This window comes from Pseudophryne corroboree (genome assembly GCF_028390025.1).
Source record: "Pseudophryne corroboree isolate aPseCor3 chromosome 3 unlocalized genomic scaffold, aPseCor3.hap2 SUPER_3_unloc_49, whole genome shotgun sequence".
Taxonomy (NCBI): Eukaryota; Metazoa; Chordata; class Amphibia; order Anura; family Myobatrachidae; genus Pseudophryne; species Pseudophryne corroboree.
Window position 1 is genome coordinate 615,503 of NW_026967540.1, and position 18,588 is coordinate 634,090.

Here is an 18,588-nt window from a genome sequence, read left to right on the forward strand (position 1 = left end):
TCTCCTCACTAACTTGAGAGGACTGACTGCATTGTTCACATGAGATGGAACCAGCCATAGAGGGAGAGAATCTGGTGTGACATACACTGCATAATTGGTGTTTTACCATGTTTACAGTATACAACACTCACACACACACACACACACACACACACACACGTATTTCAATAGCAATCCTGCTCTTACTGCATGTGAGGAGACACAGAGAGAGGAACAGCACACCCAAAGCCTGTCAGACCCAGTGAGACTGCAGGATGTCTGTATCACAGTATAACACCGGAGTTCTTGTCCTTGTCCGGACACATAGTGTGTATAATATTAGGGCTCTCCCCCATATTTACACCCCTGTACCAGTTTCCTGTGTATACTGAGTGTCTGCAGGAGCTGTGTCTCCTTGCTGCTGCAGCTGTAAGCAGAGGAAAGCGCCAAAGCGCCACTGGTCCCGCTCTAAGGAAGCTCCGCCCCCTGTAATGGCGTCGGAGCTCTATAGATATTTATACTGGCAATGTCTCCCAATAAGTGTAAATCATCACATAAATGTCTGTTCACACCACCACTGCCAGTGTACACAGAGGGGCTATAGCGGTTCCCCCTGCAGCGGGGAAGCGGCTCTGATGCCTGAAGAGACCAGTAACCATCCACCCCTAACTCACACGGTGCAGGTATACTGTTACCCAAACAGTATACCGCAAATAAACGGAAGACAAAATCCTCGGGAGCTCCAGAGTGGCATCCTCTCCTGAGGGCACATTTTTCTGAACTGGCTGCAGGAGGGGGCATAGAGGGGAGGAGCCAGCACACCCAGTGGAACAAATGTAAAGGGCACAGGTCCTTTGGACCCCATCTATACCCCATCGGACTAAGTTCCCAATATCCCTTATGGATGTTAGAAAAATAGAGGCTGATGGCTCCTGATGTATGAGATACACCAGAGAGTGTGGGGAGGAGACTGGTCAGATCTCTGGGCTGGTAACACACAGTGACAAGATGTGAGGGGGAAAGCAGGAGTATAATAGGGGCTGATGGCTCCTGATGTATGAGAAACACCAGAGAGTGTGGGGAGGAGACTGGTCAGATCTCTGGGCTGGTAACACTGAGTGACATGATGTGAGATGGGGAGCAGGAGTATAATAGGGGCTGATGGCTCCTGATGTATGAGATACACCAGAGAGTGTGGGGAGGAGACTGGTCAGATCTCCGGGCTGGTAACACACAGTGACATGATGTGAGGGGGAGAGCAGGAGTATAATAGGGGCTGATGGCTCCTGATGTATGAGATACACCAGAGAGTGTGGGGAGGAGACTGGTCAGATCTCCGGGCTGGTAACACACAGTGACATGATGTGAGGGGGAGAGCAGGAGTATAATAGGGGCTGATGGCTCCTGATGTATGAAATATACCAGAGAGTGTGGGGAGGAGACTGGTCAGATCTCTGGTCTGGTAACACACAGTGATATGATGTGAGGGGGAGAGCAGGAGTATAATAGGGGCTGATGGCTCCTGATGTATGAGATACACCAGAGAGTGTGGGGAGGAGACTGGTCAGATCTCCGGGCTGGTAACACACAGTGACATGATGTGAGGGGGAGAGCAGGAGTATAATAGGGGCTGATGGCTCCTGATGTATGAGATACACCAGAGAGTGTGGGGAGGAGACTGGTCAGATCTCTGGGCTGGTAACACACAGTGACAAGATGTGAGGGGGAAAGCAGGAGTATAATAGGGGCTGATGGCTCCTGATGTATGAGATACACCAGAGAGTGTGGGGAGAAGACTGGTCAAATCTCCGGGCTGGTAACACACAGTGACATGATGTGAGGGGGAGAGCAGGAGTATAATAGGGGCTGATGGCTCCTGATGTATGAAATATACCAGAGAGTGTGGGGAGGAGACTGGTCAGATCTCTGGGCTGGTAACACACAGTGACATGATGTGAGGGGAGAGCAGGAGTATAATAGAGGCTGATGGCTCCTGATGTATGAGATACACCAGAGAGTGTGGGGAGGAGACTCTTCAGATCTCTGGGCTGGTAACACACAGTGACATGTTGTGAGTGAAGAGCAGGAGAATAATAGTGGCTGATGGCTCCTGATGTATGAGATACACCAGAGAGTGTGGGGAGGAGACTGGTCAGATCTCTGGGCTGGAGACACACAGTGACATGATGTGAGGAGGAGAGCAGGAGTATAATAGGGGCTGATGGCTCCTGATGTATGAGATACACCAGAGAGTGTGGGGAGGAGACTGGTCAGATCTCTGGGCTGGTAACACACAGTGACAAGATGTGAGGGGGAAAGCAGGAGTATAATAGGGGCTGATGGCTCCTGATATATGAGATACACCAGAGAGTGTGGGGAGGAGACTGGTCAGATCTCCGGGCTGGTAACACACAGTGACATGATGTGAGGGGGAGAGCAGGAGTATAATAGGGGCTGATGGCTCCTGATGTATGAGATACACCAGAGAGTGTGGGGAGGAGACTGGTCAGATCTCTGGGCTGGTAACACACAGTGACAAGATGTGAGGGGGAAAGCAGGAGTATAATAGGGGCTGATGGCTCCTGATGTATGAGATACACCAGAGAGTGTGGGGAGGAGACTGGTCAGATCTCCGGGCTGGTAACACACAGTGACATGATGTGAGGGGGAGAGCAGGAGTATAATAGGGGCTGATGGCTCCTGATGTATGAAATATACCAGAGAGTGTGGGGAGGAGACTGGTCAGATCTCTGGTCTGGTAACACACAGTGACATGATGTGAGGGGGAGAGCAGGAGTATAATAGGGGCTGATGGCTCCTGATGTATGAGATACACCAGAGAGTGTGGGGAGGAGACTGGTCAGATCTCCGGGCTGGTAACACACAGTGACATGATGTGAGGGGGAGAGCAGGAGTATAATAGGGGCTGATGGCTCCTGATGTATGAGATACACCAGAGAGTGTGGGGAGGAGACTGGTCAGATCTCCGGGCTGGTAACACACAGTGACATGATGTGAGGGGGAGAGCAGGAGTATAATAGGGGCTGATGGCTCCTGATGTATGAGATACACCAGAGAGTGTGGGGAGGAGACTGGTCAGATCTCTGGGCTGGTAACACACAGTGACAAGATGTGAGGGGGAAAGCAGGAGTATAATAGGGGCTGATGGCTCCTGATGTATGAGATACACCAGAGAGTGTGGGGAGGAGACTGGTCAAATCTCCGGGCTGGTAACACACAGTGACATGATGTGAGGGGGAGAGCAGGAGTATAATAGGGGCTGATGGCTCCTGATGTATGAAATATACCAGAGAGTGTGGGGAGGAGACTGGTCAGATCTCTGGGCTGGTAACACACAGTGACATGATGTGAGGGGAGAGCAGGAGTATAATAGAGGCTGATGGCTCCTGATGTATGAGATACACCAGAGAGTGTGGGGAGGAGACTCTTCAGATCTCTGGGCTGGTAACACACAGTGACATGATGTGAGTGAAGAGCAGGAGTATAATAGTGGCTGATGGCTCCTGATGTATGAGATACACCAGAGAGTGTGGGGAGGAGACTGGTCAGATCTCTGGGCTGGAGACACACAGTGACATGATGTGAGGAGGAGAGCAGGAGTATAATAGGGGCTGATGGCTCCTGATGTATGAGATACACCAGATAGTGTGGGGAGGAGACTGGTCAGATCTCTGGGCTGGTAACACACAGTGACATGATGTGAGTGGGAGAGCAGGAGTATAATAGTGGCTGATGGCTCCTGATGTATGAGATACACCAGAGTGTGGGAGGAGACTGGTCAGATCTCTGGGCTGGTAACACACAGTGACATGATGTGAGGGGGAGAGCAGGAGTATAATAGGGGCTGATGGCTCCTGATGTATGAGATACACCAGAGAGTGTTTGAGGAGACTGGTCAGATCTCTGGGCTGGTAACACACAGTGACATGATGTGAGGGGAGAGCAGGAGTATAATAGGGGCTGATGTCTCCTGATGTATGAGATACACCAGAGAGTGTGGGGAGGAGACTGGTCAGATGTCTGGGCTGGTAACACACAGTGACATGATGTGAGGGGAGAGCAGGAGTATAATAGGGGCTGATGGCTCCTGATGTATGAGATACACCAGAGAGTGTGGGGAGGAGACTGGTCAGATGTCTGGGCTGGTAACACACAGTGACATGATGTGAGGGGAGAGCAGGAGTATAATAGGGGCTGATGGCTCCTGATGTATGAGATACACCAGAGAGTGTGGGGAGGAGACTGGTCAGATCTCTGGGCTGGTAACACACAGTGACATGATGTGAGGGTGAGAGCAGGAGTATAATAGGGGCTGATGGCTCCTGATGTATGAGATACACCAGAGAGTGTGGGGAGGAGACTGGTCAGATCTCTGGGCTGGTAACACATAGTGACATGACGTGAGGGGGAGAGCAGGAGTATAATAGGGGCTGATGGCTCCTGACTCCCTCACTGGGAAAATAAATATAGGAAGGTGTAGGATAAGAGATTGCTGTAGTGCAGTGATTTTCAATCTTTTTTTACTCGCGGCACACTGAACAATAATTAAAAATTGCTTAGGCACACCATCAGTTCCCCACAAAAAAAAAAAAAAAACACACACATTGGCCCTCACAGTCAAAAAAAATCCACACATGCATTGGCCTACACAGAAAAAACATTCACATTGCTCCCCACATAAATCATGTTGCTCACACATAAATCAATCACATTTCTCCCCACATAAATCCTATTGCTCGCCACATTAATTATTTACATTGTTCACCCCATAAATCCATAAATTCTTATTCTCCCCACATAAATCCTATTGAAATCCTGTTGTTCCCCACAGGAGAAATAAAATAAATATTAGCCCCTACCGGTAAGATGTGTATGCAGGCGGGTGGGCTGGCTGGGCGGTGAGATGTGGTGGCCGTGACCTATGATATCACACCGCCGTGTTTTCAAGGCATAGGTCACGGCCGGAGCACAACTGATCTTCTAAGAAGAGCCCGGGCCAACAGTTCACTCTGAAGGTGCAGGAATCTGCTTTGGCTCCGTGGCACACCTTGCAACTGGTCGCGGCACACTAGTGTGCCACGGCACACTGGTTGAAAAAGCCTGAGAAAGGAGAATATGTGACTTCTGTAATAAGTGTTTATTACTCACCTGTGCTGATATCTGTAGGGATCTCCTCCTCCTTACACTGCTGATCTCCCCTCACATACGTCTCTTCTCCCTCTATATCTTCTGCCTTTATATCAGTCACATACGTCTCTTCTTCTCCCTCTATATCTTCTGCCTTTATATCAGTCACATACGTCTCTTCTTCTCCCTCTATATCTTCTGCCTTCATATCAGTCACATACGTCTCTTCTTCTCCCTTTACATCTTCTGCCTTTATATCAGTCACATACGTCTCTTCTTCTCCCACTATATCTTCTGCCTTTATATCAGTCACATACGTCTCTTCTTCTCCCTCTATATCTTCTGCCTTTATATCAGTCACATACGTCTCTTCTTCTCCCTCTATATCTTCTGCCTTTATATCAGTCACATACGTCTCTTCTTCTTCCACCATATCTTCTGCCTTTATATCAGTCACATACGTCTCTTCTTCTCCCACTATATCTTCTGCCTTTATATCAGTCACATACGTCTCTTCTTCTCCCTCTGTATCTTCTGCCTTTATATCAGTCACATACGTCTCTTCTTCTCCCTCTATATCTTCTGCCTTTATATCAGTCACATACGTCTCTTCTTCTCCCTCTATATCTTCTGCCTTTATATCAGTCACATACGTCTCTTCTTCTCCCTCTATATCTTCTGTTTTAATATCAGATGTTCTACCTAAAAAAAAAAAAAACCCCACTAGAATGACATTTGCATAGTCAGATTAAACTGAGGTGAAATAGTATAATATCAGTGTATAAGACACACAGCTCCTCTACAGATCATATAGTGACAGTCACTTTGGTATATTGGGGAGACCCTAAATCCCACCTACATGATCCTCCTGTGGGATCCTGTGACATCTCTCTGGGGTATCTCTGTTACTGGGCCCATCTGTAGGAGACACACAGTGACTGAGTACAGTGTATATATGTGATTATCAGATGATGTGTGTATATAGGGGCCCCCCATACCTGCTCTCCCCTGTACAATACATGACAGTCTCCTCTTACCCAGTGATGTGAGGGGCCGGTGATTCTCCATCATCACGTCCTTGTACAGACCCCTGTGTTCCTCTATATACTCCCACTCCTGCATGGATACATAGACAGTGACATCCTGACACCTTATAGAACACGTCCCCTGGTGTTACTGTATAATGTCCCATTCCCGACAGTCACCTCTTCAGTCATCACCCAGACACATCCCCCGGTGTTACTGTATAATGCCCCATTCCCGGCAGTCATCACCCAGACACATCCCCTTGTGTTACTGTATAATGCCCCATTCCCAGCAGTCACTTCTCCAGTCATCACCCAGACACGTCCCCTGGTGTTACTGTATAATGTCCCATTCCCAGCAGTCACCTCTCCAGTCATCACCCAAACACGTCCCCTGGTGTTACTGTATAATGTCCCATTCCCAGCAGTCAGCTCTCCAGTCATCACCCAGACACTTCCCCTGGTGTTACTGTATAATGTCCCATTCCCAGCAGTCACCTCTCCAGTCATCACCCAGACACATCCCCTGGTGTTACTGTATAATGTTCCATTCCCAGCAGTCACCTCTCCAGTCATCACCCAGACACATCCCCTGGTGTTACTGTATAATGCCCCATTCCGAGCAGTCACCTCTCCAGTCACCACCGAGACACATCCCTTTGTGTTACTGTATAATGTTCCATTCCCAGCAGTCACCTCTCCAGTCATCACGTAGACACATCCCCCAGTGTTACTGTATAATGTCCCATTCCCAGCAGTCACCTCTCCAGTCATCACCCAGACACATCCCCTGGTGTTATTTTATAATGCCCCATTCCCAGCAGTCACTTCTCCAGTCATCACCGATACACGTCCCTTTGTGTTACTGTATAATGTCCCATTCCCAGCAGTCACCTCTCCAGTCATCACCCAGACACATCCCCCGGTGTTACTGTATAATGTCCCATTCCCAGCAGTCATCTCTCCAGTCATCACCCTGACACTCCCCCTGGTGTTACTGTACAATGCTCCATTCCCAGCAGTCACCTCTCCAGTCATCACCCAGACACATCCCCTGGTGTTACTGTATAATGTCCCCTTCCCAGCAGTCACCTCTCCAGTCATCACCCAGACACGTCCCCTGGTGTTACTGTATAATGTCCCATTCCAGGCAGTCACCTCTCCAGTCATCACCCAGACACTTTCCCTGGTGTTACTGTATAATGTCCCCTTCCCAGCAGTCACCTCTCCAGTCATCACCCAGACACATCCCCTGGTGTTACTGTATAATGCCCCATTCCCAGTAGTCACCTCTCCAGTCACCACCGAGACACATCCCTTTGTGTTACTGTATAATGCCCTATTCCCAGCAGTCACCTCTCCAGTCTTCACCCAGACACATCCCCCGGTGTTACTGTATAATGTCCCATTCCCAGCAGTCACCTCTCCAGTCATCACCCAGACACTTCCCCTGGTGTTACTGTATAATGTCCCATTCCCAGCAGTCACCTCTCCAGTCATCACCCAGACACATCCCCCGGTGTTACTGTATAATGTCCCATTCCCAGCAGTCACCTCTCCAGTCAGCAGCTGAATTATCTTTTTTGTGAGTTCCAGGATCTTCTGGTCATTGTGTCTCTTATGTATCAGTAAGTCAGTGAGTGAGGTGGAGGCACCGTGATGGGGCTCTAGGTCCTGCTTAGTCCACCTGCAACATGAGGATGGATGCTGGGGGTCTCACGCTCACCGGATGTCTTCTTTAGTATGGTGTAATACTGCTAAATGGGAGAGACATCAATATCACTTTAAATATTCCCAGATCTCCTCACCTCCCCAGTCTTGTCCCTGTATTATTACTATTGAAATGAGTGGTGTTACTGTGACATTCCCAGATCCCCCTCTATATCACCCAGTCATGTCCCTGTATTATTACTATAGATATAAGTGATGTCACTGTGAGGCTCCCAGATCCCCTCACCTCAGCAGTCATGTCCCTGTATTATTACTATAGATTTAAGTGATGTCACTGTGACATTCCCAGATTGCCTCACCTCCCCAGTCATGTCTCTGTATTATTACTATAGATATAAGTGATGTCACTGTGACGCTCCCAGTTCTCCTCACCTTCTCAGTCATGTCCATGTATTATTACTATAGATATAAGTGATGTCACAGTGACATTCCCAGATCCCCTCACCTCCCCACTTATGTCCCTTTATTATTACTATAGATATAAGTGGTGACACAGTGATGCTCCCAGATCCCCTCACCTCCACAGTCATGTCCCTGTATTATTACTATATATATAAGTGATGTCACTGTGAAGCTCCCAGATCCCCTCACCTCCCCAGTCATGTCCCTGTATTATCACTATAGTTATACGTGAATTAAATGTGACGCTCCCAGATCCCCCTCACCTCCCCACTCATGTCCCTGTATTATTACCATAGATATAAGTGGTGTCACAGTGATGCTCCCAGATCCCCTCACCTCCCCATACATGCCCCTGTATTATTACTATAGATATAAGTGATGTCACTATGAAGCTCCCAGATCCCCTCACCTCCCCAGTCATGTCCCTGTATTATCACTATAGTTATAAGTGATGTAAATGTGACGCTCCCAGATTCCCCTCACCCCCCATCATGTCCCTGTATTATTACTATAGATATAAGTGATGTCACTATGACACTCCCAGACCCCTTCATCTCCACAGTCATGTCCCTGTATTATTAATGTAGATATAAGTGATGTCACTGTGACATTCCCAGATCCCCTCACCTCCCCAGTCATGTCCCTGTATTATTACTATAGATATAAGTGATGTCACTGTGACATTCCCAGATCCCATTACCTCCCCAGTCATGTCCCTGTATTATTACTATATATATAAGTGATGTCACTGTGAAGCTCCCAGATCCCCTCACCTCCCAAGTCATGTCCCTGTATTATCACTATAGTTATGAGTGATGTAAATGTGACGCTCCCAGATCCTCCTCACCCCCCTAGTCATGTCCCTGTATTATTACTATAGATATAAGTGATGTCACTGTGACTCTACCAGATCCCCTCACCTCCCCATTCATGTCCTTGTATTATTACTGTAGATATAAGTGATGCCTCTGTGAAGCTCCCAGATCCCCTCACCTCCCCAGTCATGTCCCTGTATTATCACTATAGTTATAAGTGATGTAAATGTGACACTCCCAGATCCCCCTCACTTCCCCAGTCATGTCCCTGTATTACTACTATAGATATAAGTGAAATTACTGTGACATCACCACCACTCCCAATGTATTATAATAATAATAATAATAATAATAAAATAATACCAGGACACCACAAGCTGCTGTCCCTGTATAATAATAACCATACACAAAAACCTGCTCCCCCCGTATTAGTGTTCACTCTAGGTGTCTTTCACAGGGCGCTGCGCCCTGCCCCTTTTTTAGACACCTGAATGCCGCCCTGCCCGTTTGTGTGCGCCCTCCCGCCCCGCACTTTGCTGCCCGCCGGACACATTAAGCACACTGCAGTGATCGCAAAGAGGGACTCGGATTTTAAAAGTGAGCGGGTCCGGCAGGACGCGCTGTTTTTTGCTGACCGCCGCCTCACAGCCAATAGAAATCCTCAAGCCCTGCCTCACCAGCCAATAGCCGCCGGCAGCTTCTCAACATCCAATTGCTGCCGGCAGCGTCTCCCAATCCAAGCTCCACCTGAGACGTCGGTCCCTCCTCCCTGCGCTGATCTCCAACCCATTGAATGTGCTGGTGGCAACCGGGCGCGGACATCACGATGACAGGAGAATGGAAGATGCAGGAGGGAGCCGAGGAGAAGGAGAGGAGCGCCTTCACCACGGGCAGCCCGGTGGGTCTGCTGCAGAGAACATGAGCTGGGGCCGAGCGGAACATGGCAGTGCGGTCGGGCACCACGACCGCAAAGTACCAAGAGGTCAGAACGCTGCGACCTGGGGGAATGGTGATAAATCTTTAGTTTCACAAACGTGCGGGCGGGCCTTTCCTATATTTATTTAATAACATGGCCAATACCTGCACATTATACCTGTGAGGGCGCTTCCTGTTACGCAGCATCTTATTCCCCCAGCGTCCCAACTACTAGTGCACCCATCCTGCCCCCTGCTACCACCACTACTGCACCCATCCTGCCTCCTACCACTGCTGCACCTATCTTACCCCCTGCTACCACTACTGCACCCATCCTGCCCCCTGCTACCACTACTGCACCTATCCTACCCCCTACCACTACTGCACCTATCTTACCCCCTGCTACCACTACTGCACCCATCCTGCCCCCTGCTACCACTACTGCACCTATCCTACCCCCTACCACTACTGCACCTATCCTACCCCCTACCACTACTGCACCTATCTTACCCCCTGCTACCACTACTGCACCTATCTTATACCCTGCTACCACTACTGCCCCCATCCTGCCCCCTGCTACCACCACTACTGCACCCATCCTGCCTCCTACCACTGCTGCACCTATCTTACCCCCTGCTACCACTACTGCACCCATCCTGCCTCCTACCACTGCTGCACCTATCTTACCCCCTGCTACCACTACTGCACCCATCCTGCCCCCTGCTACCACTACTGCACCTATCTTATACCCTGCTACCACTACTGCCCCCATCCTGCCCCCTGCTACCACCACTACTGCACCCATCCTGCCTCCTACCACTGCTGCACCTATCTTACCCCCTGCTACCACTACTGCACCCATCCTGCCTCCTACCACTGCTGCACCTATCTTACCCCCTGCTACCACTACTGCACCCATCCTGCCCCCTGCTACCACTACTGCACCCATCCTACCCCCTACCACTACTGCACCTATCTTACCCCCTGCTACCACTACTGCACCCATCCTGCCCCCTGCTACCACTACTGCACCTATCTTACCCCCTGCTACCACTACTGCACCCATCCTGCCCCCTGCTACCACTACTGCACCTATCTTATACCCTGCTACCACTACTGCCCCCATCCTGCCCCCTGCTACCACCACTACTGCACCCATCCTGCCTCCTACCACTGCTGCACCTATCTTACCCCCTGCTACCACTACTGCACCCATCCTGCCTCCTACCACTGCTGCACCTATCTTACCCCCTGCTACCACTACTGCACCCATCCTGCCCCCTGCTACCACTACTGCACCTATCTTATACCCTGCTACCACTACTGCACCCATCCTGCCCCCTGCTACCACTACTGCACCTATCTTATACCCTGCTACCACTACTGCACCCATCCTGCCCCCTGCTACCACTACTGCACCTATCTTATACCCTGCTACCACTACTGCACCCATCCTGCCCCCTGCTACCACTACTGCACCTATCTTATACCCTGCTACCACTACTGCACCTATCTTATACCCTGCTACCACTACTGCACCTATCTTACCACCTGCTACCACTACTGCACCCATCCTGCCCCCTGCTACCACTACTGCACCTATCTTATACCCTGCTACCACTACTGCACCCATCCTGCCCCCTGCTACCACTACTGCACCTATCTTATACTCTGCTACCACTACTGCCCCCATCCTGCCCCCTGCTACCACCACTACTGCACCCATCCTGCCTCCTACCACTGCTGCACCTATCTTACCCCCTGCTACCACTACTGCACCTATCCTACCCCCTACCACTACTGCACCCATCCTGCCCCCTGCTACCACCACTGCTGCACCCATCCTGCCTCCTACCACTGCTACACCTATCTTACCCCCTGCTACCACTACTGCACCTATCCTACCCCCTACCACTACTGCACCTATCCTACCCCCTACCACTACTGCACCCATCCTGCCTCCTACCACTGCTGCACCTATCTTACCCCCTGCTACCACTGCTGCACCTATCTTACCCCCTGCTACCACTACTGCACCTATCCTACCCCCTACCACTACTGCACACATCCTGCCTCCTACCACTGCTGCACCTATCTTACCCCCTGCTACCACTGCTGCACCTATCTTACCCCCTGCTACCACTACTGCACCTATCCTACCCCCTACCACTACTGCACCCATCCTGCCCCCTGCTACCACCACTGCTGCACCCATCCTGCCTCCTACCACTGCTGCACCTATCTTACCCCCTACCACTGCTGCACCTATCTTACCCCCTGCTACCACTACTGCACCTATCCTACCCCCTAGCATTATTGCACCCATCCTGCCCCCTGCTACCACCACTGCTGCACCCATCCTGTCCCCTGCTACCACCACTACTGCACCCATTATACCCCCATACCCACACAGTGCTCAGTATTCACACCCCCACAGTGCCCATCATACACACACCCCATGCCCACACAGTGCTCATTATAATACACCCGCCAGAACTCATAAAACCCTCTAAACCCACACAATGTCCAATATGCACACCCCCATAGTGACCATCATACGCACACCCATACCACACAGCGCCCATCATATGCACACCCCTATACCACACAGGGCCCATTATACACCCCCCACAGCTCTCATAATGCTCTATACCCACACAGTACTCATTATACACACTTACAATGCTCATAGCACCCTCTATACCCACACACCTGCACAGTGGCCATCATACGCACAACCCATTCCCACACATTGCTCATTCTCCCCCCCCCCAAAGCGCCTAGCATATGGGTACTCCATACCCACAGTGCCCAGGATACATCCCCCTATACACAGTGACCAGCATACATAAACTCCCATATCCACACACAGTGCTCAGCATAGACACAACTGCCACACCCACACAGTGCTCAGCATACACACAAACAATCCCCAAACCAAAGCAGTGCCCAGCATACGCACACACCCCATACTCAGACAGTGCCCAGCATACGCACACACCTCGTGTTATAGCGGTAGGGCTTCAACAAGGACACAGAGAAGCTGATCTTAAAAGTTGACGGGGAGCAGGAAGCACCGAATCCTGGGTACTGATGCCTCCCTACCCCTAACACTGCCTACAGCACTACCTGCACTTAACCCTCTATTTTCCCCCCAATACTGCCATAACTGCTATCTACCATGTGGGGTGGTCTAATGCTATGTGGGGAGGCATAAGGGGAGCTCAAAAGCATACGTTGCTATGGGACCCAGAAACTGAAGTAGGACCCACATTTTTAAAACTGAGGGGTCCCTGGGACCCACTTTTTCTTTGGCTCAGTGCGATCACTGTGTCTCCCTGCATGAGAGACAGAGACCTCCGCGTCCCGCCCGCCTCGTCCTGCCCATCCTTAGCTGTCAGCCGTCGCAGCTCCCCTCCTCTGTGAGCAGACTATAGGTCTGCTCATGATCTGATGAGACAGGAGGGCAGGGTTTGCCTCTCCCGCCGAGACAAACCCAGCCCTCCCTCATCTGTGTACATGGATCAGTGTGGTGGCCATTTTCAACCAGCTCCGCGGTGTGTGAGGGGGGACCCGCAGCATCAGCCCCCAGTATGTAAGATTGGCACAAAAAAAGCGGAGATCAAAAATGTGCCCTACCTGGGGCAGTGTGTCTTGTGCTCTTTACCTGGTGCAATGTTTCTCAGTGCTCTCTACCTGGTGCAATGTTTCTCAGTGCTCTCTACCTGGTGCAGTGTTTCTCAGTGCTCTCTATCTGGTGCAGTGTTTCTCAGTGCACTCTACCTGGTGCAGTGTGTCTTGTGCTCTCTACCTGGTGCAATGTTTCTCAGTGCTCTCTACCTGGTGCAATGTTTCTCAGTGCTCTCTACCTGGTGCAATGTTTCTCAGTGCTCTCTATCTGGTGCAGTGTTTCTCAGTGCTCTCTACCTGGTGCAGTGTGTCTTGTGCTCTCTACCTGGTGCAATGTTTCTCAGTGCTCTCTACCTGGTGCAATGTTTCTGAGTGCTCTCTACCTGGTGCAGTGTTTCTCGGTGCTCTCTACCTGGTGCAGTGTTTCTCAGTGCTCTCTACCTGGTGCAATGTTTCTCGGTGCTCTCTACCTGGTGCAGTGTTTCTCGGTGCTCTCTACCTGGTGCAGTGTTTCTCAGTGCTCTCTACCTGGTGCAATGTTTCTCGGTGCTCTCTACCTGGTGCAGTGTTTCTCGGTGCTCTCTACCTGGTGCAATGTTTCTCAGTGCTCTCTACCTGGTGCATTGTGTAGAATGTGCTCTATCTGGCGCAATATGTATAACGTGCTCTGCCTGGTGCAGTGTGTATAGGAGGTTCTACCTGGTGCAGTGTGTATAGGAGGTTCTACCTGGTGCAGTGTGTATTAGCTGCACTACTGTGTGGTGTAATGTGAATTGCCACTATTATGTGGCCGTGCCCCTTCCCCACGAAAAACGCCCCAAAATTTTAGCTGCGCCCCACTGCCCATTCTTTACCATGTGGGAATGGGAGGACCAAGCATTATAGTATGTACCTAATTTTGCCCTTCTAACTGAAAAATGTGCCCTCCCGAACGAAAAATGTGCCCTCCCGAATGAAAAATGTGCCCTCCCGAATGAAAAATGTGCCCTACCCGTGATCAGCACCCTGCCCTAAAAAAATCCTAGAGTGAACACTACGTATTATACTAATAACATCAGGACACCTCATTCTGCTCTCCCTTTATGGTAATAATAAAAGACACCAAAGGCTGCTCCCTTCTGTATAATAATAATAATGACAGGACACCACAGGCTGCTGCGCCTGTATTATAATAATAATAAGATTTTACTTACCGATAAATCTATTTCTCATAGTCCGTAGTGGATGCTGGGGACTCCGTCAGGACCATGGGGAATAGCGGCTCCGCAGGAGACAGGGCACAAAAGCAAGCTTTTGGGATCACATGGTGTGTACTGGCTCCTCCCCCTATGACCCTCCTCCAAGCCTCAGTTAGGTACTGTGCCCGGACGAGCGTACACAATAAGGAAGGATCTTGAATCCCGGGTAAGACTCATACCAGCCACACCAATCACACCGTACAACTTGTGATTTGAACCCAGTTAATAGTATGATAACAATGAAGTAGCCTCTAAAAAAGATGGCTCACAACAATAATAACCCGATTTTTTTTGTAACAATAACTATGTACAAGTAATGCAGACAATCCGCACTTGGGATGGGCGCCCAGCATCCACTACGGACTATGAGAAATAGATTTATCGGTAAGTAAAATCTTATTTTCTCTAACGTCCTAGTGGATGCTGGGGACTCCGTCAGGACCATGGGGATTATACCAAAGCTCCCAAACGGGCGGGAGAGTGCGGATGACTCTGCAGCACCGAATGAGAGAACTCCAGGTCCTCCTCAGCCAGGGTATCAAATTTGTAGAATTTAGCAAACGTGTTTGCCCCTGACCAAGTAGCTGCTCGGCAAAGTTGTAAAGCCGAGACCCCTCGGGCAGCCGCCCAAGATGAGCCCACCTTCCTTGTGGAATGGGCATTTACAGATTTTGGCTGTGGCAGGCCTGCCACAGAATGTGCAAGCTGAATTGTACTACAAATCCAACGAGCAATAGTCTGCTTAGAAGCAGGAGCACCCAGCTTTTTGGGTGCCTACAATATAAACAGCAAGTCAGACTTTCTGACTCCAGCCGTCCTGGAATTATATATATATATATATATACCACAACAACCACCTAGGTGGAAGGTGCACTCACGCCCAGAAATTAGTCTCTGAAGTCACTTGTAAATTCAGTATATTTTTATTCGGGTTCACTGTTGATGCCGTATTTCATCGACGTTTCGGTCCTTATGCGGACCTTTATCAAGATTGGCACTTAAATCACCTATACAATCAGAAACAGTTACAATTAATATGTATAAGAACCCAGATTTATTCAACACCAACACCACCAGTGCCTCCCAGGCCCTGAAGACTGTCACAAAAACCAGAAAACGTATTAAAAAGCTGTTTTTTTATATATGTAAAAAAGAGATACTTGGAAGTAATCCACGTGTGATGAAAGAGACACCTCCATCGTTAGGACTATCTGTTTAGATAGGCAAATGATTACCTGGACGACATGCCAGATCACTCAGATGCGTGGAATGGCCTTCAAAGTTGGCAACATGCCTGATCACATAATGAAGTTAAAAAGCCTATAACGTAGGGAAAGCTGCAAGGCGTAGTCACCTATTAGATAAATAACAGAGTAACTACACCATAAGAAAATACACTAACAACGTCATTTTGGAAAAGATCATACCTAGTTACATGTAGAAATAGCTCATGGCAGCTTGTGGGCTCTGTGCATATGTCAGACACTCAGTCTGTAAGGAGGCACAACAGGAAAAAATAATCACCAACCGTAATCATGTGTCAGAAGGGAGCTGCAGGAGAACCATACTCACTGCTCAAGTGTCCAGAGCCAAATGGAAGCTGCATAAAGTTCAGCCTCAGCTGAGCACTATTTAAGGATCAACCACAGGAAGTGCCAATTAGGAAGATTAGTATAAACCCAGTCTCTCATTAACTGATCACCTCTCAGATAACTCACTCAGACCAACTGGGTAAAACGTTACAGGGTTCACAGGACAGGCAGTGGCTATCGCTAACGCACGGCTACTTAAATGAGTGGATTTTAACGATTTGGAAGGGCAACTGCCGGAGACGCGTCTTTTGCGTTCCACCGACCGGAACTCCATGCGTTCCATTCCGCGGAAGTGGCGCTGGCCGGAAGTCTCTGCGTTCCACTCGCGGAAAGAACCGTAATTAGGCTTATCCACTGGCTAATGTTTAAAGGAGGTGTACAACCTAGAGGGGGGCGTTCACAGAGAATGAACACTCCCCCAGGTGGAATCATCAATGTACAGGTTCACTCATAGCTCACAGGGACTCGGAGGTATACCGGAGGTCTCCTCACGTATAATCCTGGATTAACCTATGTGTAGCCTGTCAATCACCACAGAAGAAAAAGAGTGCAAATGTAAATAATAATCCATAATGTGAAATGTCAAAAATGTCAAAAAGGACAGATAGGAGGGCACCAAATCAGATGACCACAACTCACCCTAAAACTAACATATATCTGATCAACAAAGGCATATTGAATACTGATATGAGTGTAATATCTTTATAGTAATACATAGGTATAATGTAGTAAAAGATTTTAAATAATAAAAGGGAATAGTGGGTGGTGTGGTCATTGAAATTGGTGGACCCTCGTGACTAGTATAGGACCTGGGAAGGCTCCGGGAAACAACAGAAAAATATATATAAAAAACATAAGCAAGGACGTATAAATAACTGTCCTTACTTTCTTAATCTATATACATAAAAAGAACATACAAAAATGAAAAAAATAAAACATAGAACATAGAACATATAAAACATATAAAACACAAATCGAAACCCAGCCTGTATGTGCTGATTGTATCACAGTGCCCTATGTCCCTGAAACATACAAAGTGTGTTCCAAGGTATCCAATCAACTATGGCAAAATAAAATTCTAAAGAAAAATATTAAGGGGGTTGGCCTCATTGAGGCCCTTTGGTGACACTGTATTGAGTTTGTGTATCCAAAAGCTTTCCTTCTGTTTAAGTAACAAGGTGCGATCGCCTCCACTAACAGGTGGCGGCACCCAGTCAATCAGCTGACACTTCAGGGCAGATACTTGATGTCTAACTGACAAAAAGTGCCGTGCTACCGGTTTGTCAGAAAAGCCCACATTGAGGGCCGTGTGTATGGATGACCGATGGTTTGCCATCCTGTCGCGAAAGGGACGCGCGGTTAGTCCGACATAACATAACCCACATGGGCACTTTAGAAGGTAGACGACATGATCCAGTCGACAGTGGAGATGATATCTGATAAAGATTTTTTTCCCTGTGTGTGGGTGATACAAAAAAGGACCAGTGATCATAGATCTGCACGTTGTGCATCCCCCGCAGGAAAAACTGCCAGGTTTGGCTTGCATAAGCTGGATTTGAGATGTGTTCTGTTCAGGGAAAATCGTGGGTCTCATTAGTAATTGCTTTAGGTTGGCCCCTCGTTTGTATGCAACCATAGGAGCAGGTGTTTTAAGAAAAGGCAAACTGTTGTCGGTGGCTATTATTGGCCAATGTTTCCGTAGGGCCTTTCTGGTTGCACTTGTGGAACCATCATACTGAGTGGAACAAATCATCCGATTGTTACGAATGGGGTTTTTAACCTGTTGTCCATGAAAAATGCTGTTCGCTTTATTGAGACAGCGAGTAAGTACACTGCTAGTGTACCCTCGCTCCAGAAAGCGAGAGGTGATCTCGTTACATTGTTGATCTTTGAGTGCTGCGTTGGAATTGATCCTCATGGCTCTGAGGTACTGGGATATGGGCAATCCTTCTTTGAGGGCTGGGGGATGATGGCTGCTAGCATGCAAGGTCAGATTGCGGTCAGTGGGTTTACGGTACAACGAGGTGTCCAGTCGGTCACCATTTCTGGTGATACTGACATCCAGGAAAGTGATGTTAGTGGCCGATACTGTGTATGTGAACTTGATAGGATT

At 49.0% G+C, this 18,588-nt stretch overlaps 1 protein-coding gene, 1 long non-coding RNA gene and 1 pseudogene across 2 annotated transcripts in view; 1 reads left to right on the forward strand and 2 right to left on the reverse strand.

Annotated features, from left to right (window-relative positions):
• LOC134984306 (zinc finger protein 250-like) overlaps nt 1-5,937 on the reverse strand; it is a 39,246-nt pseudogene extending 33,309 nt beyond the window's left edge.
• Nucleotides 1-18,588, forward strand: part of LOC134984310 (uncharacterized) — a 280,342-nt gene that overhangs the window by 107,269 nt on the left and 154,485 nt on the right. The window lies entirely within an intron of this gene.
• LOC134984316 (uncharacterized) lies at nt 15,811-16,374 on the reverse strand. Its single transcript, XR_010191729.1, has 3 exons — nt 16,311-16,374; nt 16,119-16,237; nt 15,811-15,890 (listed from the first exon to the last, which is right to left on the reverse strand). It is a non-coding gene; the product is annotated as an uncharacterized LOC134984316 (long non-coding RNA).